A 7,314-nucleotide genomic window follows, 5' to 3' on the forward strand; every position below is an offset into this window, starting at 1 on the left:
CATGCCTGTGTATGGTTGGGGAAAAATCTGATTATTAAATGATTCAGTATTAATTTAACAAATAATTGAAACTAAAATTTCTCTATCAATTGTTCTTAAAAGATCAAAATCAGGTGATTGCTTCAGAAATTAAAATATATAAGGAGACAATATACTTCATGACATATACAACAGCATATTGCTAATTAGATCATTTAAAAATAAATAAATAAAAAAACACTTTGCTATACAACAATTAGGTATTGCTGAAAACTAAATAGTATGTAGATTACTGTAAGTAAAAGAATTTTAAAAATGAGCAAATAATATTAGGCAGCTTTAGTATAGCTCCCTATGGCAGAATTTTTTCGGGCTTTCAGTGGCAAAACTCTATAGAACTAATATCTTTCTGCAAGATGCTTTTAATAATAACAAACATACACATCAATAATTTAAAGTAACAGAAGGGTTGTGCTTACAAAAAAATCTATTTTCAGATAAAATAATATAGTATAATTTTTTAATTGAATACATAATATTTTTTTATTCCAAAGTTATGGGCAATATTATGAGGAAAAACAGACTACTTATTTCCTTTTTCACATTTTGTAAAAATTCACATCAAAAAAATTTAAAAATTGTGAAATCTGAAACAGTAACTACCGAAAAAAATAATCAACAGTGAAATCAGGCGAATCAGATTCATTTCGAGATTTGGTTGAGGCATTTAATAATAATCACATTAAAAATATTGGTTTTTAAAAACTATATGGAAATCTATAGCAATAACTGTTGAAAAATTAATTATTTAAATACTCAATTCAAATTTCTAATATTGACAAGGATGTATCTTATTTTATTTTATAACCGGCGTTGAGCAGCCAACCCAATTTTTGGGTTTACGACTACTACTGTTCAACTACGTAGCCTTGTAATTTTGAACCCAATTTAGAAGACAAGGGAACTTTTAGATCAAATATTGGGAGAAATTTGGCCTTCGTGGTAATTTGAGTTTTGTGTGTAATAAAATTGCATAAAAAATATTGATATTTGATTTGTTAAATAATGTAAAAATTTGTAGCTATAACTGTCGAAAGAACGGTTGAAACACCGCATTTATAAATGAGGATATCGAAGCATACCGAGTATGTCAAAGAGTGATTTCTTAAATCTGCGATTCGAACTTAGCGTGCAGTAATAGTATTGGTATTTTTCTTTTTAAAAAAATCATGAGAATATCAATAACCAAGCAATAAAAGTTATCAAGATTTTTTTTTTAAAAAAAGCAATTAAAAATTCTTAGCAATAATTGCTGAAAAAAATGATCAAAACACTACAAATATTTACGATAGAAAAGGTGTGCAAGTTGTGAGCAATAAAGTAAAGATTTAAATGAGTGATTTAAATTTTTCATGTGTGTAATATATTAAAAATATTAGAATGATCTTATATCAACCAAATTTAGAAAATAAAGATTCTTCTACAAATTTGTTAGAGATTCTACAAATATGTATGTATTATTCAACAAATTCTGAATTTAAACAAAATTCCCACTCAAATTTTATTAAAATATGAAATATGGTGTTCTTAAAAAAAAAGTGAAAGAAAGAACATAATTTCTAGATCAAACTGTCTTAAAAACTTGCACTATTTTTTTTGTTTGTTATCTAATTGAAATTCTACTTGAAACTAGTCATTATTGAATTTTTTTAACTCTCAAATAATAATGAAAAAATCATGAACATTTCTTTCCCTTTAAATGCGTGAGAAGTGCACCGTTTAAAACTAATTCTGCAAAAAAAAAATTTAAAATTTCGACAGAAAAAAAAAATATTTCTATACTTCATTGTTCTTATTTTTCATTATTCTTAAATGCGAATCGAAAAGTCAAGAGCATTTTTTTCTAATTTGATGCAAGAAAAAGTCATGTTGTGAATATTATTCCGGAGAGGAAAATTTTGTTTAGGAAATTTGGTTATATTCTGCAGAAAAGAAAACCAAAAACTTTTTACTTCCCCCAAAAAAAATCTTTCTAAAAGATCTCTGTAATGTTCTGTGTTAATGTCGCTGTGATTCTACTCTCTCTTACAACTCTTAGATTAAATAAAATAATAAATAGAGTACAACTCTTTAGATTAACAAGAAATAAATATGAAATTATCGTATTCCTACAAAGAAATAAAATCAAACAATAAATTATTTTCAATAAGTTGCAGTTACCATTTTGTTTTTAATAAAAAAAATCATGAAATGCTTCGATTTCAGTAATTTTTCTCAGGATGGATAGGTCATAAGGCATACCTGGACCACATCACAACCTCCACCCCCATCTCCTCTATGATTTTTAGCTGGCTTATGTTTAATTTAAAAAATAAAACAAGTTTAATATACAAAAAAAAAATCTTGTAAAAACCACTATGGTTATCAACTAGAATACACTTGACACTGACATGGTTACACTTGGCACTTTTTAATTTGATATATTGTACAAGTGAAATTCTCAATAATTCCTTTAACATTCTGCATGAATTTTATCATTTAGTTATTGGCTACCTCAAAGTTAAATGTAGAGAAAATTCTAAACCTAAGTTTCCAAACAAAATAAGCCCAGTTATTTATCTTATTTTATATTTATTCATTATTTTTTTGAGATAAGTAAGATTTTATTTTCATGAATTACGTGAATGAATCGTACACCATAACCAGAAGAATCCCAATGACCGATATAAATAGCGTAATTGAACTTTTTCGTTTCAATAAATGTTATAGAATTTGTCTTAATTTATTATAAGCTAGGGCTGAAAATTCAAATTGCCTATACCTAATACCAGGTTAAGAAAGTAATTTATTTATGTTGTACGTATCAAATTGTTCATACTAATTTTATATATCAGATAAAAATGAAGATCTATCAAAATTTTCATTTAGAAAGTTCCGTTTAGATACATCTGATTTAATCAATCAAATCATATTTTAACTAAAAAATAGATTTATTTTAGGGTATTCGACCTACCAAAAAAAGAAAAAAATGCTGCCAAAAACTAAAAATGAATCAGCATAAATCTATCATTAATATGTGTAACATCATTCCATGTTTCTAATTCAATATTATGTTGCTGATAATGCTTTTCGCAAAAAAAAATTATGGCAGGTAAAAATAATGCTAGGAGTGAAGAATCTATCTTTATTCACCTTAGAATTAAATCTATTATTTTATTTAAAAAATCAACAATTTATAGTAAAGTGAACAATTAAATAAGAAGTTTTTTTAACCAGCAGTTTTTATCATGACAAACATCCACAGCAGGTTAAACGGGTTGATTGATGTCTGGCGGAACAGGCATTTTTGGAGCCCTATGTTTTTTCCGCTTATAGCTCGCTAATCAATTGGCGATCGAAATGGGCTGCAGGTGGCGTAGAGCAGAAACTCTACCTATGGCAACATTTCTCATGCTTTCCCCCAATAGTGTGTGCTGAGTCATAGAGGAAGGAAGTACGTTAGTTTCTCTCTTGATTTTCATATAGATTAAAATCTTTTAAGTTAGAAAACTATGTGTAACTGAAAACAACATTAAACATAGTTCTAAAGAAAAGCATCACGGGAATTTAAAAAAATATTTTTATTAAATAAAAAGGAAAAATACTAAGAAAAGGGGAAATATCGTACATCCCTATACAACTGAAAAGAGGAGGAGAGGGAAGGGAGAAGGGTCAAAAGCATGCAACTGCTCTATCCCCAGATGGCGTATTCGAGCGTTGCGATCGCCAATTGCGTGAGGATGAATATTGCAGTAGATCAGGGGTCCCTAACCTAATCCCAGCGGGCACCATGGCGCCCGTCGATTGGTCTGGGTTCCCCCGCTGCTTTTGCCTAACGATAAAATATTTCCATTTTCCCATAAAATGCTATGCAAATTTTTTTACTTTTTTAATATTGATGATATACACAACCAAAACAGAAATCGCCAGGAAACTGACCTGCGTCCTCACAGATATATTGATAGATTTATACATTTAATTGGAGAAATAAAAAATTATTTTCCTGCCAAAAATCAAGTATTTTTAGAATTTAGAGATCCTTTTTGGCTAGCAGATTTGTCTTTCGTAACAGACATAATGGAAAAACTAAATAATTTAATCTTGGAACTGCCAGGTTGTTGTTGTAGTTCATTTACGTCGCACTAGAGCAGCACAATGGGATATTGGCGACGGTTTAGGAAACATCCCTCAGGATGATCCGAAGACATGCCATCACAATTTAAATCCTCTACAGAGGGGATAGCACCCCTGCCTCGGTAGCCCGATAACGTGAAGTCGAGCGCTTTATGGTAGAAGAGTTCAACGAGGACCAATACCGCACACCCTCGGTCCCAACGCAGACTGATTCAAAAGTCGTCACCCACCCTCACACTGACCGCAGCCAGTAATGCTTGACTTCGGTTATGTGCTGAGAACCGTGTCTTAACGATCAGTCCACTGCACGACTAGAGCTGCAGGGAAGGACAAACATGTATCAAGAATGACGGGGGATATGAACTCGTTCAGAGCTAAGCTGGTTTTGTGTTTATCACAATTGAAAATGAAGTCTCTTTTGCATTTTCCAAATATGAAAAAAAAGGCAGACGAAAGTTAAATTGGCTTATCAACATTTGTCATTAACCTCCAATAATTCCAAGACCAATTTCAAACGCGCTTTCAACAATTTAATATCATCGAGCCCATAGCTACCTTTTTTCGTAAATCCTATTTACCAACCAAATAATTGTAACCGAAATAACAACATACGTTTCAGAATTTCTTCAAGCAAGGCGAGTAAAAGTGGCGTTAGAAATTTTGGATCTTCAGAATGACATTATCCTCCAAACTATTATATCTGAATTCGAAAAACGAGAAATTCTGGAATACAGAAATAAATTTCCATTCTTAAAAAGAGCTCGTGATTCCCTGAAATAAAGTCGTTTTTGGTTTCACATATACTTGTGTGAATCATTGCTTTCGACAATGAATATCATAAAATCAAAATATAGATCACGACTTACAGATTGCTTGCGAGCAGGAGTTTCATCATATTCTCCCAATTCTGAAGCGATGGCCAGTGAAATGCATTGCTAAAAATCACATTGTCTGTATTTTATATATTTTATAAATAATTTTTATACTTCGTATGTTTTGCAAGTAATTTAGAAATCATTTATATATTAATACTAATACACACAATAATATTAATACTAATTAATTATTCATAAATTAAATTAATTTTTAAAATTAAATCTTTTGTGCATTACATGTAGTGTGTATTATTACCTATGACTACCAACTATAAATTTATCTTGAAAAAATAAATGGTGCTCTCTATTCGACCGATATTCTGGTATTTGCCCTTAGGTACAAAAAAATTGGGAACCTCTGCGGTAGATGGTTAGCCTTTGAATGAAGGATTGAAGTTCGTGATTCCCTGAAATGCCTATGAGAATTGAGAAAGAAAGTGCTCCAAAACCAAGTTGTGTTTGAAGAATAGAGAAGGTTTGAGGTATAATGCTCTGAGGTTCCAAAAATGAACATACAAGGATGTTGTGGGTCGGTATCGACAGGAGCGCTGAATCTGCATTTGTCACGTCTAAACTCGCAGCCTTTCCCCGTCCGATAGTAAAACAAAATCTTAAACTTGCCATCAAACCAAATTTTGAACCAATTTTTTTTATAAGAAATGACGTTGTGCATCGATAGTCATAACAAAGTGACCACAGTGGCTTTCATTTATCGTTTAATATAGTTCTCCATCAGCAAGTGCTTACGACCTCTTTCTGGGAGCTCACAGAGGGGGCATTGTTTCGGAAAGGGAGTTGTAGTTGTAGTTAATTTTCGTCGCACTTTTCGGAAAGGGTAGGAATGGGATAAATTCTCCCTTTATTTTAACAATTACACAGTCCAAAATAAAATATCTATTTATCTTAATTTTTCATCTATCTTCAAGAGTCCCGCAGTAGACTGATCGTAAAGGCCCGGTTCCCAATAGAAAACCGAAGTCAAGCTACAGTCAGTAAGCGGATGGGTGACCACTTTGATCCGCCTGCGTAGGGACCTTAAAGGAGATTTTAGGGTAGAGATAGACAGTTTACTGTTTGGGCTCTGAAAACTTGTTCAAAGATGGGGGTTACCTATTTGGCGAAAAATTCAAAGCTGGCGGTCGCATCGTAAAGGAATATTTTTTAAGAGTATGCCTGAAGATTTTTCTCTCCTAATTTTTTATTTTGAATGCATTGCCAATTTTAATCGTTATTGCAAAAGATAAGTTTTCAAATCAAAATACATTATAATATGCGCACTACATTTAATTATTTACTTTTAATTGCTTAGTTATAAAAAACTAATAACATTACTTAAATATGATTTTACCAAACAATGAAATAAAAATAATGATTTTTTGAATCTAAGATACAAACAGAATTGAACCAAGATATAAATTACGCGATTATAATTAATTTTAATCATAATTACATAATTTTTTTTCTTAGATTACGTATAATAATTTAAAAAATTTAACAGGACAACTAAAATAGTAATATTTTTTTTATTCAAATTTTCTACACGGATATACAATTCCTCTTTTAAATAACTTTTTTATGATTTTAGTTTTATTCATGATTGATAATTTTTCTTATAAACAAAATGTTTTATTTTTAAAATAAATATGAAATATTTAATATTAATATTACTTAATGATCCACGATTTGGGCTTCTAGTTTGCCTGCCATGCGGTATTAATTAATTTTAACCAATGCATACAATTTGGATTTTAGTGAGTTAACATAAAATGATAAAAGTACTTAAACTAAAATAATAAATTTTGGCTTTGTTATTTGTCTCTTTATTTAAAAAAGAGTATTACAAATTCCTTATTAGTGCATACTATTTATTTGTTGTTTGAAACATTGATAGTTCACTACTTAATTAAAATTTTATGTTAAATTAAAATTTATATTATAAAAATTATTTGATGACCGGAAAGAGAATTGTTCCCTACTTATTTTCAGAAATCGAAATAAAATACATATAATAACAATAAATAGCTGCACCTTTGACAATCTATAATAATTAGTTAATAATAGGACCCATTATTAATAATAGAATCTATTATAATCTAGTTAATATTTCCCTGAATAATAAATGTACAATAATAAATATAAAATTTCCTAAATAAATATGAATATTCAAACAATTTAGGTAAGGGTAAAGGGTAATTCGTAAGGAAAGGGTAATTCGTGATTTTTTTTACTTTAACAAGTCAATTTTTGTCATTAAATACGATGGAAATATTTTTAATAGTTTTAATTA

General features: G+C 29.8%; 1 protein-coding gene across 6 annotated transcripts in view; it reads right to left on the reverse strand.

Moving 5' to 3' along the window:
• Nucleotides 1-3,378, reverse strand: part of LOC107448514 (activating signal cointegrator 1 complex subunit 1) — a 30,547-nt gene extending 27,169 nt beyond the window's left edge. The window contains exon 1 of one of the 6 annotated variants that reach the window (XM_043052528.3): nucleotides 3,253-3,378. The gene's annotated coding sequence lies outside the window, so the exon portion shown is untranslated. Of the gene's footprint in view, nucleotides 1-2,199 lie in introns of all 6 variants that reach the window. The other 5 variants (XM_043052526.3, XM_043052525.3, XM_043052524.3 and 2 more) reach the window with 5 other exon arrangements.
• Nucleotides 3,379-7,314: the final 3,936 nt, after the last annotated feature.

The sequence above is a fragment of the Parasteatoda tepidariorum genome, chromosome 6 (assembly GCF_982258835.1).
Source record: "Parasteatoda tepidariorum strain Cologne lab strain chromosome 6, Ptep-v5.0, whole genome shotgun sequence".
Classification (NCBI taxonomy): Eukaryota; Metazoa; Arthropoda; class Arachnida; order Araneae; family Theridiidae; genus Parasteatoda; species Parasteatoda tepidariorum.